The 23,564-nt window shown below is 37.9% G+C and overlaps 1 protein-coding gene across 1 annotated transcript in view; it reads left to right on the top strand.

Annotated features, from left to right (window-relative positions):
* The first annotated feature begins 14,831 nt into the window (after positions 1 to 14,831).
* Positions 14,832 to 23,564, top strand: part of LRRN2 (leucine rich repeat neuronal 2) — a 69,940-nt gene continuing 61,207 nt past the window's right edge. Inside the window, exon 1 of the mRNA XM_088154067.1 lies at positions 14,832 to 14,912. The gene's annotated coding sequence lies outside the window, so the exon portion shown is untranslated. The remainder of the gene's footprint in view (positions 14,913 to 23,564) is intronic.

Below are 23,564 nucleotides of genomic sequence, written 5' to 3'. Positions count from 1 at the left end.
TAGGACAATATGAGGGAAGTGCAGGGTCTGACAGCTTCACCAACTAACTGAAAAAAAAAAAAGATAAGAAATAAAATTTAATGCATTCTAGTAAAATAGCACATTTTAAAATAAGCCAGATTCAGAAGAGATGTAAAGTCAGTGGGATTAGTCCCAGATGTCTTCTGGAGCAGAAGTTTCTAAGCACGATGGATAATCAGGATTGTAAATAAGTAAAAACTCTCTTGAGCAGCTATCTGGATACATCATGATAGCTACATGTCATTTTCTTGGCAACAGTATGGATGTAGTTTTACTATTGCTGTCTTCCAGGATTTTTTTTTTTACTTCCCAGTCTAGCCTGCAACCCTGGGATTTCCTGGTAGTCTTCCATCCTAGCACTTAGTGGGAACAACCTTGCTTAGACTTTTTTGAGATCAGCCAAGGTCAGTAGGTGCTACGACTACTGGGTCAGGATACTAGTAAATAGGAGCCTGCAAACATTTCTCTTCTGCTGGGTGGGTGTGTATTGATAATGTATATATAATTACTTTGTTACAGCCCTTGTATTGATTGAGAGGGGAAGCAAACTATACTCCCTCCACCCATACTCTTACATAGCATTTTTAATCCTAATTAACTGTAGAAGTCAGCTTTGCCCAGGTGACAGCTGAGAGTCAGTGATATAAGACAGTTTCTGAGAAGCACCACAAAACTCACTTTTGAAGCATTTTATGTTGCTCTTAAATTAGAACATGGGCATATGGATTTCATAATATATCTTCAATTCAGATGATTGCTCCTATCAAAGAATCATTCTTCAGTTATCAATAAAAAGAGAAAAAGGTAAAGAAGGAAGCTTGAAGTTAAAAAATTTACTTTTGTGCTGTGTTTTTTTTTTTTAATTTGTTTTATGTCCTCCTCTATTTCTCAAGTAGTTGCTGTTTCATCCAGACAATTGACTTTGGCAAGGGCAAAAAGCAAAGAGCACATTTTGGTTACCAAAATTGACTTCTCATTGTCTCTTATGATGAATCTTAATTTGTTCTTCTAGAGATTCACAGACCCAGAGCATAGTTTTGAAATCTGTTAAATCTGTGTTTTTGAGCCACCTTTTTGATGCACTTTATCTCAAAATGCATTCATGATATGATTCATATGTAATTTAATTTAATTTTTAATTCATAATTGGATTGCATTTTTAAATATTATATCCCACTCAGAGTCTTAATTGGGGGAATGAACCAAGTGTCTTTATAATACAGTGCATATACACATATGGTATTAAGACTGGTGAATCTATTGGCAAAATAGAGCAAAATTCTCTTCTCTGCTTTTAATAGAAAAATAATCATTGTCCATGGAACTGATGGCGAAGCTACAGTTCTCTTGATGAAGTGCCAGTTCAGGCATTGAAACAGGAAGCCTGGTGCATATTGATTTGTCTGATGCCAAAGTAACAATCCCAGAATGCACTGTTTCTATCATGTTGGCACGCCTGAACTTGTGGTTCTATTGCCATTAGTCAAGCTGTGATTGGAATCATAAAACACAGGTGGGATGCTCTGTTCACATAGTCCACATTAATTTGTGGCTGATAAAGAAAAAATATTAGATCCCTGCGAAGGATCTGAAGGCAGCATATAAATCCCTTTTCTCTTCTTCATTTTCAGGACTGGGAACAGATCCAGTCTTAAAAGGCAGGACAAACTGTTCATGAAAGGACAGATGCAGTTAGTAGCATCGGATGTGCAATCAATGTATTATCTGCTCAACAGCTAGCCCCATTACTGGCTTTTCCTTTTGTTTTGTTTTTTCTATTCCATTCCCATAGATGGGACTGGTCCATCAGTCTAGCACTTACTGCTAGTCCAGCATATGTTTTTGATCAGAGATCTGTATTTCTGCTCTTCTGAAATTCAGAATTACATCCTAAGGTCAAGAAAGGCTATATCTTATTCTACCTGAAGAGCTATCAGAAGCCAATCTCTATCAGAAATCATCCTTTGCTTAAGAGGCTGTACTGAACTGTACAGGCTGTACTGTCTAATCTGGTTTCAAGAATTTCCATCAACAGTTTGTAGTGGGAGAGGAGACACAGCAGGGCATAGAGTTCATTCTGGTACAGTCTTCCCCTGAACAAAGAGATTTATTAAATTAAATAGAAATTGAGCAATTATCTCCATATTTATGCAAATCCATATTGTTCACGTGGGTGAAGTCTTTAATACTGTTTGGCTATCCAGAGTTAGGAGGACAATATACTTCTGGGGAAAGAAGACAAAACAAGAAAATTAATGTTGAAGGACCTGAGTCTGCATTAGAAGATATAGCTCTTCTTTTAAAGCAGAGGCTTTAATTCTCCCTATTTAATTTAATTCTCCCTAGCTAATAAGCACTTTGTTTGAAATTCAGGTAGTCCCCAGGTTAAGACCATCCAGGTTTACAGATAACCCATAGTTAAGAACAGAGCCCATTGTAGCAAAATTTGAGTTAAATACACAATGATTAGAGTTAAATATACAATGGTTTGAGTTCATTACACAATACTACTTATACAGTATTATACAATGATAGTGCCAGCTTACATACAAATTCACTTAAGGACAGACCTTGGGAATGGAACTCATTCTTAAATTGGGGGCTACCTGTAAACTTGTCCTTCCTCCCAAGGCTTGAGACTCAGTGGGATGAGCTCCTCCCTGGAATACTCAAATAAAATAGAATCTGTTTCTTGGTTATGAACAGTGTACAGATTTACTACCAATACTAATCAACAGCTTAATAGAAAACCCTTTTAACACTGACATATAGTACAGTATATAGTTAAAATAGACAGAAATCTATTAGAAATTGATGACTTGCTTCTAAAACATGGGCTTATCACTTGTGTCTCCATTCCATTGTCCTAGAGATGTCTTTGGCATTAGCCCTTGGTGCAGAAGGTGATCTTAAAGGCATAGTACATATTAAACAAAGACATAGTCAATTGACATAGTCACTATGTCAATCTTCTCCCCTGGCTGAACAACCCAAGCTGTCCTTACTTTGGACTGGTTTCTCTGTGTTTCTCCTCTCTCTTGACAGTCATTGCATGGCTGGTCTTAGACAGTTTTTCTTTTTCTCCAGTTCTGCTGCTCATCCTGGCTCTTCTGGCCAGGATCTCTGCTGACTCTGCCAGCTGCTTTCATCCTTGGCCCATTTACTGCCAACTAAAACTCTTGCTCCCTTGTACTCATCCCTGTTTCATTAGAGAGGGGAATCCTTGCTGAGCAAACTTGCTGCCAGGAGAAAAACCTTTGTTCCCTTCTTCCAACCTCTTTGCTTACTCCCAAGTTGCCTCTCTTTTTCTTCTGCTTCTGGGAGGGAAAAGACCTTCCTGCTTCTCTCAATTCTTACTGCTTCCCTTTAAATTATTTTCTTTTAAATTATTTCAGTTTCCTAAGCTCCTTTTTTCCCTTTAATGTGCTACTTACAAGCTACTTTTTTTTAAACAGTTCTTTGCAGTGATATCCAATTGCTCTTCCGGCTTAAATCCCTACCTTACACATTTGCTCTCTTCCACACTTTTCTATACACGTACACTGCTCACCCTTTTGAGATTCTCTTTCCTTATATTTCTGTTTTGCTTTACCTAGTCTATGCTTTTTTACCCCAGAGGGTGGGGGGAGTATTTCCTGTTGGTTTGAAACCAGCAATAATTTGTTTTTTTTCTTTGATTGCATCTTCCTTTTAAACTATGTTAGAGGATCCCATTCTCCCAATTAACTTGGCAATTGCTATCTAACTGCAGATTCCTAGTCATGTATGTGAATCTCCCCCTTCAGGCCTTTACTATGAAAGTTAAAGCTCATGGAAATTGGATAGCCAAAGTCAAGAAGGTTGGCATGGCGACAACAGCAGAAACAGGACAAACTGTTCCTGTTTTTTTATGGGCAGGTCTGAAATCTGGGCATGATTCTGTTCATGTTCATGTTCTGTTTGTCTGCGCCCATCTACAAAAAAGGTTAGGAATACCTTTCTTCTTACAAATGGTGAAGAAAAGCAGACAAATAACTTTTGAAGTTTTTAAGTGATGAAAGAACTGATGACACCAGGCACTAGATGAATAGCTTTCTGAATATGGACACATCTTGCTTATATAGCTGTCAGCAGAGAAGCCTATTAGCAATTTAAAATAGGCTGTTGAAAAGAGATCAGAATCATTTTCATGGTAACTTCTTTAATTAATTTTTAAAAAATAAAGGGCATCTTTTTGTCTTAATTAACACTTTGTTGTCCTTCTCTAAGTCTTCCCAACATATAAATTCCAAAGTATGAATTCACAATATTAAAACAGGAGAAATGTAAAACCATAAAATATCATGCAAGTAAAAGAATTAAAAGAGAGAGTGAGAGTGAGAGTGAGAGTGAGAGTGAGAGAGAGAGAGAGAGAGAGAGAGAGAGAGAGAGAGAGAGAGAGAGAGAGAGAGAGAGAGAGAGAGAGAGATGGACATCTTCACATCACCGCAGTTTCTATTCTCAGTAGCAATTTGAAGAAGGCAGGTTCCAGCCAGTGGTATAAGAGTCCACCTACAACTTTTGCTGATTTTTAGTATTGTTCTTCATTTGCTTTCTTTTTACATGATTTGGATACATTACAGCTGAAGTTAAGCAACTCAGCTGCTGAACAGAAACAGTAGTGTTGGATCATGCAGATACAGAGCTGATTTTGCAGTAGTGATGAGATACTGCATGGATGTTCCCATATTACTCACAAACAGCATGGAGTGTGGTAAACATAGTACAATGAAATAACCAATTTTAACTTCAGCAGGAAGAGACATTATTCCAGTGTTATTACCAACTGGAAGCACCTGATCTAAAGATCTGTGGTTCCTTTGCACATTCTGAGCACCATGTGGTGTATTCTTCTGTGTGTGGTTCTGAGCAGCACCTGACATTAAGCCCTGAAGCATCAAACCCTCTCCTGAACTATATTTACTGCTAATTTTCATCCAGTATGCAGGTTCCCCTTATCAATTCAAAAACAGTGATTTGTTCTGTCACTGAAACAACCTGAGGCCATAAATCTCATCAGGGTTGCAGCCTTATCTGTCAGCTTCAGGTATGACAGACAACACTTGCAATCCCCAGTGAGACTCTTTGAGCCTCCCACTTAGTTCAGATGAACTTCATACTGTGTGGCACTTTCTCACTGCCTGAAATAAATAGGAAGGAAGGAAGGAAGGAAGGAAGGAAGGAAGGAAGGAAGGAAGGAAGGAAGGAAGGAAGGAAGGAAGTTGCAGTAGAGATCTATCATCACCCTTTCAACTTGTTACCCATATATTTAATACCTTGTTGTTCTAAAAAAATCTACCCAAATCATATGGCTATCCTTTTTAGGCAGATATGAAGATTTTTAAATGTGTTAGCTTATTCTAGGTTTTGTTAATCACTTTCCTATTGTTTCAATATAATAAATTGCTTTTTGGTACCACTTTGAACCCTTTTCATTTGATGCAACAAAATTGAAAAAGTAAATTAAAAACAAATAAAATATAAGGGCAATAGGACAGCATTCCAAAGGATATGTCTATCAATATTTATCATGAGGAGCAGGTCTGCATTTGGTCATCATAATGATTGGTTTATATGCTTGCGAGCTGAGCAAGTTGAAAGACCTATGACAAGATCATAGGTGAAAAGATACATGACTAGATCATGCCTTATTTATTCCAGACAAAAGGACCAGTTCACATATTGGTAAATCTGATCATTCTAATAGAGGTGAATATGATCATTCTTCATTACTGAAGTATCATAGTCTTATACTACTATACAGTACTGTGCAAAAGTTTTAGGCAGGTGTGAAAAAATGCTGTAAAGTAAGAATGCTTTCAAAAATATATACTGTGGTTGTTTATTTTTATCAATTTACAAAATGCAAAGTGAGCAAACAGAAGAAAAACCCAAATCAAATCAATATTTGGTGTGACCACCCTTTGCCTTCAAAACAGCATCAATTCTTCTAGGTACACTTGCACACAGTTTTTGAAGGAACTCGGCAGGTAGGTTGTCCAAACATCTTGGAGAACTAACCACAGATCTCCTGTGGATGTAGGCTGCCTCACATCCTTCTGTCTCTTCATGTAATCCCAGACAGACTCGATGATGTTGTGATCAGGGCTCTGTGGGGGCAAAACCATCACTTCCAGGACTCCTTGTTCTTCTTTACACTGAAGATAGTTCTTAATGACATTGGCTGTATGTTTGTGGTCGTTGTCCTACTGCAGAATAAATTTGGGGCCAATCACATGCCTCCCTGATGGTATGGCATGATGGATAAGTATCTGCCTGTATTTCTCAGCATTGAGGACACCATTGATCCTGACCAAATCTCCAACTCCATTTGCAGAAATGCAGCCCCAAACTTGCAAGGAACCTCCACCATGCTTCACTGTTGTCTGTGACACTCATTATTCTACCGCTGTCCAGCCCTTCAGTGAACAACCTGCCTCCTGCTACAGCCAAATATTTCAAATTTGGATTCATCAGTCCAGAGCACCTGCTGCCATTTTTCTGCACCCCAGTTCCTATGTTTTTGTGCATAGTTGAGTCACTTAACCTTGTTTCCACATTGGAGGTATGGCTTTTTGGCTGCAATTCTTCCATGAAGACCACATCTGGCCAGACTTCTACAGACAGTAGATGGGTGTACCTGGATCCCACTGGTTTCTGCCAGTTCTGAGATGATGGCACTGCTGGACATCTTCCGATGTCAAAGGGAAGTAAGCATGATGTGTCTTCCATCTGCTGCATTAAGTTTCCTTGGCCAACCACTGCATCTATGGTCCTCAACGTTGCCCGTTTCTTTGGGCTTCTTCAAAAGAGCTTGAACAGCACATCTTGAAACGCCAGTCTGCTTTGAAATTTTTGCCTGGGAGAGACCTTGCTGATGCAGTAGAGCTCCCTTGTGCCTTGTTGCTGTGCTCAGTCCTGCCATGGTGTATGACCTGTGACATGAAACTGTCTTCCACAACCTCACCTTAGTAGCAGAGTTTGGCTGTTCCTCACCCAGTTTTAAGCCTCCTACACAGCTGTTTCTGTTTCAGTTAATGACTGTGTTTCAACCTACATATGAAATTGATGATCATTAGCACCTGCTTGGTATAATTGGTTAATCATACACCTGACTCTAATCCTAGAAGATCCCTGACTTTGTTGCATTGTACAAAGTGTACAAGTGTAAGAATTGATGCTGTTTTGAAGCCAAAGGGTAGTCACACCAAATATTGATTTGATTTGGGTTTTTCTTCTGTTCGCTCACTTTGCATTTTGTAAATTGATAAACATAAACAATTACCACTTGTTTATATATTTTGAAAACATTCTTACTTTACAGCATTTTTTCACACCTGCCTAAAACTTTTGCACAGTACTGTATGTGTGACAGTCCTGCTACTACTAGCAATAGAAAGTAGAATGTGATTTGATTGCACAAGAATTCATGTCTATGGAAATATATATGCCCATATGATGGTGGTTATATGTAAAGGGCTAACCATTATCTGACTAGAAAGTTATCAGATAGTGTATATATTGCCAGTATTATTAATACAATGACTTGTTATTCATGTGTTCCTGAACTATTAGAATTTCAATGTTGTGTAGACAGATCAAGTGCCAGGTCTGAAGTCATATCCTCAAAGATCTCACTGTTTCACATGACATGCTGATCTTATCAGAAATCAGTGTTACATACTTTACGGGAGTAAACAGCTCATTAGAAAATGATTTGAAAATAATTCTTATGTCAACAGATTTGCAATATTATGTGGGGGTGTAGCTAGATAGATAAAAATACATATAGGATACAAAGCAAAATAGGACATTCAGTGTCTCTAAAACATGCACAATATTTCCTATGTAATTTCAAGTTCATCGTCAGTCTTGGAGCTGTTGCATTAGATCCATTTAAAATGGGTTCTTAGAAAGTGTTTTCTTAAATTCTGTAAGAGAGTAAAAGCTTCAGTTGCTTGCTGGTAGATAATTTGAAAATCACTGAGATATCACTGCTTACAGTATATTTAATGGCTAGCATGCAATAGTATGTGGCATTACGTAGTATTTAAATGCCATTTCCCCTCTGTAGCATTTGATTGATAACATGCAATGATATTTTGTATCAAGCTTCAAGTATGAAGCCTGAAAAATTTAAATTTATGACATCTAAGGCATTTGAATTCTGAATATTTGTTTCAGTTTCACAAACAACTGCAGATTTGTATCTGCTGATGTTAAGTTTTGTTACATATTGAATTGAAAGCATTCCATAGCAGTGTCAGATTTGCAACCCGGTAGTACTTCTCTGGAACCAGTCTTCCCTTAAAACAGACTGAGGCAAAGCACTGAGGTAGTGGTGCAAGAGGGGTGGCTGATTATGGCTGTAAATCCATCTTTTTCCTCAGCACAGCCATTGTCCAAGTTCCATGCTTTGGCATGGTGCCAGAGTAGCTCTTCTGCCATTGATGGACACTATTTTTCCAAGCAAGATAGTCAGCTGTATTTCCATGCTGGCCTTGGAGCAGCCCTTGAATGATAATTAGATTTTTCTTCTAAACTAAAGCACTGTGGCAGCTTCAGTCCAGGAAAGCCGACCTCCCAATAGTCACTCCACACCTAATATCCCTGGCTGAGTCAGCAAATCACCTTTTCACTCTTGGATTGAAACATCACTATTGCTTCCCTCCAAGACAGAAAAAAAGTCAACTGCCTGCCTAGATGGGTCCTAGCATGTCACTAACTACAGAAGGAAGCAAAGGCGGAGTACATGAGGAATGACAGAAGAGGTGCAGTCCTTTCTATGTTTTCTAGCTCTATTTGTATGCTTTCCATGGTCATTAGGCAGAAAGAGATTGTTCACTACCTGGCAGCCTGGAGTGTGAACATGGATCTTCTGAAATCTTTTGGTGAGAAAAGGATCCATCTGCCAAACTTCTTGTTAATTTTTTGTGGTCTTTCTCTAGCCTCTTCAGGAAAAGACCTTCCCCTCATAAATTTAATACTGAGTATTTTGAAATTAAGTCCCTAAGCAATCTGAAATTTGCTAAAGGTTTATTTCAACTACTAGGGACAACATCATGGAGCAGGGAGGCAAAGAGGGAATTATTATGCTCTGTATTTACAAACTGTATTTACAAATTTTATAATTATTGTCCATAATGGAAAAGCATTTGCAGAAGAAATTGCACTGGCAAGGTTATCAATGTCTGATAGGATTCCATAGCTCCAGAATAAAAAGGTAATGATAACATTTGCCCAAAACTCTATATTCATGAAATGTTGGGATAAAAGGCACAATCCATCTGAGTTTGGGGGCAATCAGATGTGAGAAATGTGCAATTTATCAGCCCATTGCAAATGCATCCAGTGCCTATGTTGTCCAGCATTGATTCAAAACTGTTATTTTGTGATCTGAACCATCTTAGGTCCTTCAGAGTAGATGCCTCTAGTGCTTCATTAGCAGCTAGCAGCCCCAGGTCCAATTGGCTGCCTGGATTGGTCACTGCCCTGGGCAGCCATTTCATGTTGGGCTGCTCCGTTCCCTGCTGACTGGCAGTTGCTTGCTTTAAAAAAAATCTGCAATAGATCCAACAATTGCCCATTCAGTCAATGAACTGTCCTCAACCCTAGAAGCTCATGCTCCATTCAACCATTACTTCTTTCCATTCTTGCCCAGGTTGGATGAAGCATGCTTCCCTTGCTTTACCACCCCCTGCCCCCAGCACTGCTAAGGTTCCTTCCCCTTCCTTTTATTTTTAAAAACACATTTAAGTTATATAAAGTAGGAGCATTTTTACTTTGTTTCTGTAAAGCTGAACTATCGGTTCTTTGCTACAAATTTACCATGGACATACTGAAGAACATAGACATAAAAGAACAATCTGTTTCCTATTGCTTTGATTACTGTAGCATCAGAGCTCCATGGCACCATGCGGGGGAGGGGGGAAGGTGGGTGTCAAAGGAAACAATATGGGATAGGGAGGAAGGTCATCCATTTGTGCAAACATCTGGGAAAGCAAAAGAAAGGCTTTGGGGCTAGTGAGAAGGGAACAATCTCTAAAAAGAAGGCAGACACTGGTAGACTGGTCCCCGCAGGACCCAACCAATGAAGCTCACCTTCCCTGCATGGATAGGAAGGGTAAGAAGCAGGGGAATGACCAATCAGTTCTTGAGGTGGCCATAATCCAGACTGAGCACCAGCCCACCAAGTTGTCAGCTCATTGCAATCTGGACTGGAATTTCTAAAGTTGGCTTAAGAAACAGCCAGGGACAACAAGGAGAACCTGTAGCTTAGGCTGCAGTATGAAATTGCCCTTAGTTTAACTTGATCAGCCTCTCAAAAACTTGAGTTTACTCCAGTTTCCTAAAAGAGAACAACAAAAAAAAAAGAAGCAGCCCAGTGTTCGTCTTGCCTTGACCCTGAGTGATGGGTCATCACTATCAAGTCTTTCTATGTTACTTATAGAAAAAAATCAATAACATTTATCCCAATCTATAATTTAAAAGACAATTGGTAAAATTGCAAAAATAGATAAATCATACAATAATAAATGTTAGAACAGAGATTTGACTAAATTTAAGCAATAATGGCTTTCCTATACATTACATGTTACAGAACAAGGCAAATTCAGATATTTAGAGTATGGTTTTTAAGGGGGAAATATTTGATATAAAGATGTAACCAAAAGCAGTTTTAAAGTTCATAAATATTTTGATATAATCACTGGTAGGGTATAACGGAAAAGAATTTAGAACTTAATATTGTTTTACTGATTTTTAAAATTATTATTATTATTATTTTACAAGATCATGTTCATTTATTTTAGGAATAATGACGTAGTGGTGACGCTAATATAAATATTAATATTTAGAGTGTTGTATTGATTTACAATTATTTCTGAAGATGATATAATGAGTCTAGCTTTATATATTCAATTAAGTATTTAATATGTGAAAAAAATATTTTTAAATTTTATGACAATTGTAAGTTCTCTGTTTATGTACTGACATTTTATTTTCTATCCACTATATCTTTTTTCTTTTATCTAGTCATTTTTTTGTTCCTTAAATGTGTGTGTGTACATATATTCACACACTCAGACACACACACACACATATACACTTTCTATCTTCCACACTGCCCGCAGACCTCAAAACAGCTTCAAGCCTCCTGTAGTCTGCTCCAACAGTGCTGACATGAAATTCTGGTAATAAGGACCATAGAAAGTAAAACAATCTTTACTAAGCTGCTGCAAGTCCTAGGGTTGAAAAAAAAATTAATCTCCACTCCACAGAAGAGAAATAAAATCCATAACTACCATTCCCACAACCATATCTTTCCTTTGTGTTGTGTGTGGTTGCTCACATCTGCAGCCCTTGAACTGCAGAGTCATATAGTGCCACTCCCCTGAAGGACCTGCTAGGCAGTCAAAGCCCAGGCTCTCAGAAGGACAGTGAAGCAGGAGGTCCCTCCAAGGGGAAATGGATTGCAGACAAACTCTATGGCTTCATAGAACCTCAAAGTGTTGCAAAAAGAAAGAAAAGGTATACAGTAGTTTCAACTACACCACAGCTGGGCCAGAAAGAAATTTCCTCAGTTCTCCAACATTGCAACATTTGGGGATCAGAGAAACCCATAGCTGCCTTCAAACTGGTACAGAATATTTGTGTGGAGGTACCCTGCGAAATGTGTGAGAAAAAAGGAATCATTTCTGTTCATGTGTTTCCTTTCTTGTTCTTCAGAATCAAGTCTTATTTAGACATTGATTTCCTGTGTGAGCAGATGAACACAAAAGCAGGGGTGTGGGAAGTGCTCAAAGAAAAGCATTCGGGAACTAAATCTGGGAAGCTAGCCATAAGCACAGTGAAACCCTTGCTGACCTATATCAGCTGAACTGACTGGCATTTCCCCATTTTTATTTTTCTCAGTTCTATAACATGGATGAGGCTTCTAAGATCCCCCACTTCTTGCAATAATATCTAGAGCTGACTTATGGACTTGGAAGAATATTTGCATCATGTGGGTTGCCAATATAATACTTTACAAGAGTACTGTATCTCTTGTTAAACTGTTGGGTGCACCTCTCTACTTCTGTGTGGCAATTATACAATTACATCATGCCTTCCTATTTGGATAATCAAGGTAACTAAGAACAACAATTATTAAAAAAAATTGGAAACATGAATTCACCATTAAACTTGTGGGTAGAGAAAAGGGGGAAATCTTTCTCAAGGAAAATGCTGCTGCTTAAGGGTGAAAGTAAAAATTTTTATTACTTAAAAAAAAAAAACAGCTTAGGGGAGGAATTCCCTAATTATGCCTTCTCTTGGGTAAGAATAGAAATCCAGAAGGGCTGCAAATTGCTGCAGAGATCACTGCACAATGAAAAACAGTACATAAATAAGTGCAAGAATACAGAAGTATTTATGCATGGGAATTTCTTCAAAATTTTCTTCTCATTTGAAAGAATTTCTGAAGCAAATTCTCTTTCATAAAATTGAATAACTGATAGGTGAAATTGCAGGATGATTTAGTATTGTTCAGCATTCTAAAACACTAGTATTTAAATATTGCTAATTCCCAATTAAGACTCTGTCAAAAGAAGTGTACCTTGGCTTCTCTTCTAAGGGCAAAGAGAGTGGGAACAACATATAATTCTCAACGGAGTGCTTTTCCAAATGCAGAAAACTTAACCAAGCTAAACAGATTTGGGACAACCTATGCTAACATGATTAGAACACATGAAGTTAATCAAAGGATGGGAGGAAAACCAGACCAGAGGAACTCTGGATTCATTAGAGCAGCTTTCTCCCACCTAAGAATTTGTAAATGATATACTGTAGTTGTGTTTATAAGTCAAAAAGCTGTAGTTATTAACCATTATATATGAGGCACAATATCCACATATTTTTGGTGAAATAAAACCCCACTCCATTAAAAAACTTCAATTAGGGTTGCACAACAAACTGCATTTGACTCTTGAGTTTGCATGCTGGAGAATTAATTCATAGAAATGGATAGTACCAGGACAAAGAATTGGTTGGGGAAAATACAAAAATGGAATTTGTTTCACTTATATAAAATTAAAGGCAGCTAATAAGATTACTCATATATTCATATGAATATATATATACATGTGTTTAATAATTTCCTTATTCTTTCACATTAAAAATTACAGCTTAGCAGCAAGTACTGTTCAGAGTGATCGACCCAGATTTTATCTTGAAACTACAATCCTCACACCCTATTCAGAATGAAATGGTCATAGTATTTGTCACACGGAATACAGCCCCAACAGAGGGGTTCTGTGAATTAGGTTTCAAATCTAAAAGTTCAATTATGAAATGCTCACAAGTAAAACGTTATATAGAATTAGAACCTCAACCCTTCTTCTCCATATCAGGAATTTATAGTTTACTCAGGTTATGTCAAAACCATCCACTGAATTTTTCAGACCCTCAGGCTTGGGGCACAAACTTCTGTGGATATGTAGAGAGTGAATCAAAAGAAGGCATGTTGTCTCTAGTTTATGATAAAAGAGGGAGAACTTGTATATGTATTTTTAAATATTGACACAGCTGCTTTGATTATTTTGCTATTTAATATGGCTACTTCATTATTGTATATCATTATTGCTTTCAATTATTTTATTTGCAACTACACTGAAAATATTTGGTGACCACTAGTGGTTTATACTGAAGCAATGCATGTAAATAAATAACTAATCTGAAGAATGTGCATGCCCGTGCTTGCCCCACAGTCTTTGCTATCAGCCTATGCAAAACAGTGCATCACAGGGCAACAGTTTTTGAGCCAAGGTGCCTCAAATAGACTAACTTACAGAATGTGTCCAAAATCTAGGACCCATTACTCTCATGGGATTGGAATTTGGGGAATTTGTGGCCACTTCAGCACTGCTGCACCGCTGTGGTCAGCCCAGATCACGTGTTCGTCATGGGTGTATCCCTGACTTTTTTCCCATCTCCCTCTGTCCCCGGTGCCCAGTCAGCTGGCAGCCAGGTCCAACAGGCAAGTGGTGATTGACTGCTTTGGAACCAAGGCAGAAATTTGAAATCTCTTAACAGCAGGCAGTTCTGCAGGTCAGGTGAGGGGGAGGAAGAGGCTTCACTGGGGCTCTCCTGAGGATCATGAAGGGAGGGCAAATGGTGCAAGCCCATATTATATGTGGAAAGGAGGGAGGGAGGGAGGGAGGGAGGGAGGGAGGGAGGGAGGGAGGGAGATTTCTAATGCTCCCTGCCAGCTTCCCACAAGCAAAGTCCATGGGGAAGCCAGCAATAAGTCGTAAGCTACTCACACTCCCATTGCTTTTTTGCCCTTGGTCATTCTGTTTCTCTGTTTAGGTAAGGAAATATCTCTGAAACATTGACCCAATGGATCACGGGTTGTCTAGTTGGCAAACGAAACAAAAGACTTCTATAAACTTCTAGGGCTCATGAACATTGAATGGACATACTTCCCTCATTCCTATTTGAACATGCATACTTTAAGCTATTGTTGTGCTTTCTTATATATTGTTAAAACTATGCTGGATCCTCTCCAGATGGAAAGTTATTAGCATTACTAATAAAATCTCATTGTGCAAGTGGTCTATTTTAAATTCTTTAATATTTGGGGGGGGTGAGGAAAGTATGTTTGTTCACTTGGTTTTTGAGGATGCAATTTGGCTTCAATTTTTCAGATTATGTCTGTTGTTTAATGTCTTCATGTGGATATGTGGGAGCAGCTTCATAGCTGGATGTTTTGATACCTACATACTAATCCTGTACTTTAATTTGGTTGTTCCAGCAGTAACTATGGAGGGCATTCTTCGTAACAGCCATGAATCACTGTACATCAAATGTCTACATTAAATACATGACTTGAATAGGTAAGTACAGAGATTGCTTTAGAAGGAAAGTGATGGTGGTGGTGATGATGGTGATGATGATAATAATTACATTTTCATCTTGGAAATGGTATAGGAGATATTTTTATCTTTATTGGGATTTAGATGGGGCACATTTAATAAAATATATACATCTGTTACAGTACCACTTTCAGTAATTCTCTTTCTAGATTTATTCTAGATTTTTCTGACAAACCATGCTTAATTTCTAACATCTCATATTTCTGTATGGATGTTATTTCTAAATAGGACAAGGAGCCTGTTACAAAGGTGACCACCAGTACTGTAGCAATGTGATTATTTTTATAGGAGGAAAGGGAGTTATTATATATTGCTATTATGGATTTTTTAAAATAAGTTTTGCTCTCTGAAACCTCACCCTTTCTTTCTTTTTTAAAAAAACTTTCAATACTTCTGAACTGAGTCAATGAAGAGAGGCCTTGTGAAATGACATCACAATTTGCTGGAATACCACTTTGGAGCTCCATCCCTGCAAGTAGTGAGGATATCAAATTCTTACCGAAAGAATGTGCAATTAAATTAGATTTTCATAGCCAGACCTTCTACAGGAGCCTCACATTTTTTGAGTTTCTCTTAATCCATAAGAAATACTTTTATTAGTTATTTTTATTGTTCAAGACAGGTTGCTCATTTTCTTAATGTATATGGGTTCTATCTCATATAAACCATGAGTAGATACAGTACAGAGAAAACTAGAGAATAGCAAGCAGAACTTCAAGCACAATAGAAGCGGAAAGTGATAGATTATACATTAAGCAACAATTCAGTGAGGTTAGTTCAGCTGTGAATTCCATTGTAGTCATGTAGCTCAGCTGCCATGCACAGTGAATTCATATATTTATCTAAAATTCTCTTTCCCTCTAATTTTTATCAGACTTTAAATGTATTGCAAGTATTGACAGGGTAATATAAATGAGACTTGGTGGGCTTTCCCCCAAATATTATGAGAGAAGTGGATCCAATGCTGGGAGAGTATGCCAGTTTACTCAGTTTTCCTTCTGGCTGCTAAGAAGAACACACTCTATAATCTACTGCTGGGTTCAGGTCCTTTCGACCTTTGCTATTAATATCCTAACACAGAGAGTTACCCAGGTATCAGCTACAATTATGTGGGGAATAAATTTGTAAGCCAACCATCCCAAGTTAAATGAAGCAGCAGGATGCATCCACTGTGTAAATTCTTCTTGCTTGTTTTTTTTTTTTCTGTAGTGCAGCTGTAACAACTAGTTGATGTTGAGTGCATCTAGTGTGTCTTTTGAGCATAACTGTAATTTCATCTAGTGCTATAATATTTTGACATAGCACAGAAAGGAAAGTCATTGTCATCCTTTCCACTATCCAAAACTATTATGAAACAGCATGTGTACTGTATTGGTATGGACCATTGAGCATCTATTAGTTCAGGCCTCTGACAGACTGACAATTTGTGATGGCATATTTCTTTCTTCCTGGACCATTTTGAGAATTGTTTTCAAAGTATTTAAAAAATACTGTTTACTTGTTTGTATGTTCAATTTTACCGCTTTAGGTGCTGAGCCCTCTTCCCGCACACAGTACACAGGCAGGTAGGGCTATTCACTCTTTATTGTTTTGCAGCCCCAGAATCAGTAGTTGCTGTGTTCAAAATAGAATAGTCGAATTTCCACTGACATAAAAGAATATAAATTCACTATTTTACACAGTACATCAGTCACTCCAGAAGACTTTCAGAAGAGAAAAATCTTGAATGCTAATCAGGTTCTGCTGAATGTGTTGCCATTTTGTAGCAGGTAAATGTTTCTTCAATATATAATGATAACTGTAATCTCTGTGTTGAGGCAGCTCAGTAAAAACATTACTGGGCTTGCTGGGATTCCTATGTGGCATCCCTCAAGTCCTTCTTCACTGATTTTGTCTAATAGCAGCAATAGCAGCTTATCTCTTCCTCTTATCTCTGCCTACTTACCCAGGTATCTCTGTGGATCTTACTTTTGCTGGCTCTTTAACTGCAGCAGCCTTCTATGTACTTGTCAGAGACCCAGACTCATTGCAACTAGATTCAACTATATTGCAATCTCTTAACAAACTCCAACTGCATCAAATTTTAATTCTATTAATTTTTCCAATTCTATTGCAACGATTAGATTGCATGAATATACAAATATTTATTTTTTGGTTAGAGTGACTCATTCTTCCCTTCTACTCTTGACTTTCTATCCAGGTCTTAACATGTCTCCAAATATAAAGTGATTTCAGTTGGGGGCTGAGAAGCCCCTTCCTACTCTTGTCATATGTAATTTCTTAGAGGAACACTCTTAGATCTTTCCAACACTTTTCTCATAGTGACCCAGGTAAGTAACTTTAATTGGCATTGGATGAACAGTCTATGATGAATTCATTAAGCAAGGCCTAGAGGTATTTTCTAGGCTGCTCAGGTTTTTAGTTGAATTATTAAGCATCTCACTTGACAGCATAGCATATAGAATGAATTTCATTATGAGGGTCAGTGAAGTTCATCTCCATCTGATAGACCTGACCTCTGAGTTAGCCTAAGCAGGAACTGTATTGTATGTAGTAGGATTCATTCCACTACAGTTGGAGAGCTTGAAAACACATCCCTGGGAGGCAATCTCTGCATAAAAAAGGTCACAATAATAAGTTTCTGTTTAATTTGGAGACCCAAGAGTATAGTTGTTATATACTGTCATCTAGATTAAGATCAATGGGATACCTTGTGAGATTAGTGCTCACTTTTTCATTGTACACTTTGGTAAGAAGTATTATCCAAAAGAAAATAGTGTTGTTTTGTGCAATGTTTGTCTCAAAGCACTTTATTGCCCATTCCAGCATGTGAGTGTGCCTTTAACACAAAGCAACTGCATTCATTCATTGCCCTTGAAGTTCAAGTCAACATCAGTGAATCAGGACAGGCGACAAGAATGTCTGCTGAGCAAAGGAATAGTGGCTGAGGCCTAGTCCTGAGCCAGTCCTGCCAACTCTAGCATGCACAGAAACTAAGAAGTTGGCAGCTTGTCATATTCCACTCCGCTGTCTAAATTTTAACACATAACACAAATGCAAGCACCACCACCACTACCACCAACCACCACACCAGGTTTTCCCTGCTAGCCTAACCTGGGTATTCAAGGTCTCTGAAGTCAAAACAATGTATTAATAATTGGGCCATCAGGCATATGAAAAGAATTAGCCACTTTCATATTGTTGATTTAGTGAGAGCAAGTAGTGCTGCAGGAACATTTACAAAGAGAGGGGGCTGATAAAGGAAGATAAAAGATGGGGAAGAAACAGAATGAATCCAAGAATGAGACGTATATACCTATAATAGAGCTTGCGCTCCCCCCCACACATACTTTTTGCACCATGGGAGTGGATCATAAGAACCTTCTGATACTATTATTTTCAATATATGCAGTATCTCATGACTAGGAAACAAGACATCCCAAAATATGTTTAGAACATGGGTGCAGATTCTGGTGCCCATAATCAGCTCCCTATAGTTTTGGATCCCTAGAGATCCTTCAAAACTTGCAGTCCATTTATAATTTTTAATGCTACAGAAGATAAATTATTTTAAATACAAAAGAAGTAATTATAATAATTGCATTTAATTGATCTATTTTAATTCATTTTGATTTTAAGTAACTGTACATTTAAATTTCATTAAGTCAAAATGAATAATAGATTACTTGTTGCTCTGGCCCCACTCATGTCTTGAAGAGTATGTGCCAGCATACTATCAAAGGGCAACTGTGGCTTTCAAGCTCCCAAAAGTTGTCGACCTTTTGTTCAGGGCAAGCTTTCCATAAGCTAGCAAAAAAGATTCAATTTTATCACTTGTGTTGGTAAGAACAGTTGTTTCAGAAATACAAGCGTTTAAAAAATATAAATTGTATTTGACTAAAATGATGAGATATAATTTTCCAGTAATAATTCCCAGGCAGCTGACTGAAAGCAATAGCTTGTCAGTGATAAAATACATGGCATTCATTCAGAAGGATCCCTGGTTCAATCACATGCATTTCCAGTAAAAGAGATTATTAATGTCTAATTCATTGCCACTTGTGATGCAAAAATGTAAACTGATCAGTTAATTATGGGAGCAAATACTTTCATATTAGTTTGCTTTAATTCTGAGATAAATGTCATTTCACTAACATTTATTTTGCCATCAAGTCAGTATTGATTCTTAGTGACCACATAGATAAACTTCCAGGATGTAGAGGGCAGAGGGAATGGAGGACAGGAGGAAGAGCTGCTACCAAGGCCATGGGCAGACAACAGGGGCTTGAGCCCAGGCCAAGATAAAGTGAAGGAGGTTGAAGCACATTCAGACTTACAAGATTCTGTTACTATAGCTGTTACAATAAAAGTAATCCTGACTTACAGTATATGGCATTGGTTTATTAGTCTGGCCTACCTTGTTGCACTGACACAGGGTGATCTGTCCCCAACGTAGTCTTTCAAGTCCTCTAAGGGTGTACCTATTGCTGCTCTAATAGAGTTCATCCACATTGCTGCTGGTCATCTCTTCTCTTTCTTTCCATCTTTCCCAACACTACAGACTTCTGAGGAAAACTAGATCTTCACACAATGTTTCTAAAATAGGATAATTTGAGCCTGATCATTTGTGCTTCGAATTAAAACTCTGAACAGACTTGTTCTATGATCCATTTGTTTGTTTTCTTGGCTATCCATTATATTCTCAGGAGTCTTCTCTAGCACCAAAGTTCAGAAGCATCAACATTATTTCTATCCTACTGTCCAACTTTCACTTCCATAGAGCGTCACAAGGAAAACCATTGCCTGCGTGATTCTGATTTTGTAGGTATAGATATGTCACAGTATTTAAATATCTTTTCCAAGGCCTTCACTGCAGTCCTACCAAGTGCTAGTCTGCAGCGTATTTCTTGTCTGCTGGTTCCTTTACTATTCATAATTGATTATAAAAAGCAGAAGCTATCCACGATGTCACTATCTTCACTGAGAGTTCTAAGGCTCTTGTCATTGTTTGGTTTTCTTAGTGTATTTTTTCACTGTACTTCTTGATTTTCATTACCAGAGCTTCCAGATTATTTGTACATTCAGCTATCATCAGTAACACTAACACTATAATATTTTAAATCATTACAGCATAACTTGTCTGATCTCATATTCTCCAGACGTATTGGACTATAATTCCTATCCTTCACTTTGGATAGCCTGTGCTGACTTGGGGTGACACAAGATGCAATCCAATGCATTTGGAGAACACTGGGCTGGGAAAAGCAGAAGTATCAATCCAAAATAAATAATCACATTTAAGTCCCTTTGGAAACAATTAGTCTAGTTGCTCACACTTAAGCCTTACAGATTTTAATGGGAATTATGGAGAACTAATTTTCTTTTGTAATTTGCGTAATATTAAATTTTATATGCTCTTGTTTGCTCGTTTGCTTGGCCAAATATAGAACAGAAATTTCTCTGGACTGTTTCTGAGAAAATAGAAAAATTTTCTCCTGGGGCAAAAAAATGTTTTCTTTATTGTGCGTTTCCTGTAAATAATCTGTTTAGGTCATAAATAATGAGTCTGTCTTCTTTCCCCATTAAAATGAATTGAGAGTTTAGTGATTACAAGATATAGCAGGAGTTTGTTTTTCTTAGTTGTCCAAGGGAAGATATATGTATGGGGGGCAGGTGGGGGAGGTACAGTGCTGTCAATCATAGGAGCCTCTGTAGAAAGATCAAAATACGATCCACAATTGTATTTTGGCTTCTGTGCTTCTATCAGCATTCTAGTTCATACTTCACCCTCTGAACATTGTACATGCTGAACTGAAGAGAAAATGGGAATAAAAGAATAGTGGGGAGTGATACAAGACGCAGACTTATTTGAGGCAAGCAAATAGTAGTTTAGTGGATAAAATATGGATTTTGTTGATCAGCATTGTAACCTAAAGCTGGAGGCAAAGATTGTTAACTACATAATTATGGGAGCAGGATGGCATTGGAAGCTGCAAAGAATGGCTGCATTTAGGAATAATGTGGAATTTTTCTTCAAGAATTCTTGTGATTATCTAATAGTTGGATACCCCCAAACACTGCAGTATTTGGATATAGATAGGGAGACAGGGAAATTGTACTTAGATTGCCACTTTTTTGGTCAGGGGGAGGAGGAGAGGCTGTGGAAACTCAATTAATGAGTGGCAGGTATTGGTCTAACACTTGAACATAACACTAGCTGAACATGCACTAAGCTTGGACCATTTGCTAGTCAATCATCTGGAGAATTAGCTTATTTTTCCAGAAATGTGAGGTTATGAGAAGACCCACTTGTGTGTTTGCCTGAAAATTATGGGGGAAATGAAGTATTGAATGTAGTTCATGAACAAATAACAAGAATATTGTTCACCTGCCTTCAGTCAAGGGATAGACTGAGGAAGTTGTCCTCATATACATGTTCCCCATATCTCTCCTATGGATGGAAGGAGTTGTAGCCCTTATTAGGCCCATGACTACTTGTTTTTCCAAGTGCTGAGAAAGAAACCACAAAACATGCCTCAAGCTCTCTTTGTTGCCTTCTTGCCTCTACCACATCTGCATTTTTAATTTTTTGAGTTATGAAAGGTTTTCCACTATCTGACAGTCATGTTGGATAGTTTTGATCTATTCTCTGTGCAAAAAGCAGGCTGTCAAATATCTCTAGGTTTTATTGCTGGCATTATCATAAACAGCGTCCTTTACCTATTATCAGGTCACCAGGATGCTTTTCTGTCATGTCATTTCACAGCCAGAGCTGACAGCTCAGCATCCATGAAGGGATGCTGACCTGAGAATTAAAATATCCAGCATCTATGAAAAAAGGCTTATGTACGTGGAAATCAGTAACTTCAGAGGTTCTTTCCTGAATTTTATGATTGTGGAAAGGGGGTCCTTCAAAAACAAAACAACCTTTAGACAATAGTGTTTCCCACTTTCTGGAACAGTGAGCAGTTCTACAAGCATTGCTATCAAGTTAAATTACCCCTATAGGACAAAAAGTTGGAGACTGGTTGGGCATGTAATATTTTCAATATGTAAGTGGAGAGCTGTAGTAAATGCTACAGAACAAGTCCCCAAAGAGCAAATGGGGGACTCATTCAGACTTCAATACTGGTAAATCCCCAGCTTGTTCATCTTCTGCTTCTTCTAAAACAGAAAACTGCTGTTTTTACAACATATCTGTCACTTCCCTTTAACTGAAAATGTTTTGCATTCTCCAAGATATGCCAAAGTATAGCCTCAAGCAGAGTCAAAATCTCAGAAAAAAAATTCTTTAGAAGGAAAAACAAAGTTCTTCCCTTCAATTCACAGAAAAAACACCATTCTATATATATTTTTAAAAATCATCAACCATGTCCTGAAAACAGTGGTAAGACCTAAGGCAATGTAAAGGATTGAAATGGTAGTCAGTTGCTTTCAGTGATGTAGGGGAAAGGAAACCTTGGAGAAAAATGGGCCACCCAATGGTCACAATGAATGGTGAGCTTTTGTCTCCTCCATTAAAGAAATCTGGTAAAATTGTCATCCAATTTTAGAGCCTGCAGTTATGACGGAAACTTGTAAAACCTTTGGGAACTACTGCAGTATATCCTTCCAAACACTCAAGGAGACTCTAACTATCAGGGCAGGAGATCAGCACCTGTCATTTATCTTCCACTGACAAACCATCAAGGGATCATTCTAGACCAGTGTTTCTCAACCTTAGCAACTTTAAGATGTGTGGACTGCAACTCTCAGAATTACTCAGCCAGGGAATTCTGAAAGTTGAAGTCCACACATCTTAAAGTTGTCAAGGTTGAGAAACACTGGTCTAGACTATTAGCCTAAGGATTTGTCAGCAGGCAACTTTAACAAAATTCAAGTTCAAAATACCTGCTTTAAATGCACTGCTTTAAATGTAAAATGCAAACGTGCTTATCTCTGTAAATTGTGAATGTGTGATGATCTTCTTGTTTGTCACTCAACATTACTATACAAAGTCACGTGTGTGCATAGCATATCTGTTACAGTGAGTGTACTTTGTACTTAGATATTGTATCTGAACATACAATACTTTATATAAGACACTACAGCGCATATTAGATAATGAAACATTTTACCAGACCTCTTAGTGACCACATTAACTGACACTTTCCAGATGTCATGTAGACAAATATCCCTGTAAAGATTGTCTTCCCACTGAGGGCACAATAGCTTTGCTATACTGGAAGCACAGGAAGCATTGCTGGAGGAAAGATACCTGTCATAAATTGTCACTGACTCTTGAACTCTGTCAGGTTCAAGAGTCAATAATACCCCCCTGAAGGGCCCAGTGATCTCTTAAGGTGCAGAGTATTCTGTGGATTAGCCACACTGCAAGGCAACTTCTTCATGTGATAAGTTTATGGTGGCATCTGATGAGCTGGGTTGCTATTGGGCTGACTATGGGAATTGCTCATTACCCATGCTAAAGAATGTGCACGAAACAAAGTTCACCTGGAAAAACGTTCATCTTACTTCTTCAGTGAGAATTTAACAAAAAGGATGCAAAATACTCCAAAAAGGTAAAATATTGAGACAACTCCAGGAATTGGTATAAGAAGACTTTGACATCAC

Source organism: Python bivittatus, unplaced genomic scaffold, assembly GCF_059951505.1.
Source record: "Python bivittatus isolate LINGU-HERP-01145 unplaced genomic scaffold, Pbiv_v1 ctg000700_np1212, whole genome shotgun sequence".
Classification (NCBI taxonomy): domain Eukaryota; kingdom Metazoa; phylum Chordata; class Lepidosauria; order Squamata; family Pythonidae; genus Python; species Python bivittatus.
Note: the sequence above shows the minus strand (reverse complement) of the source record. Positions and strands in the feature narration are given on the sequence as shown.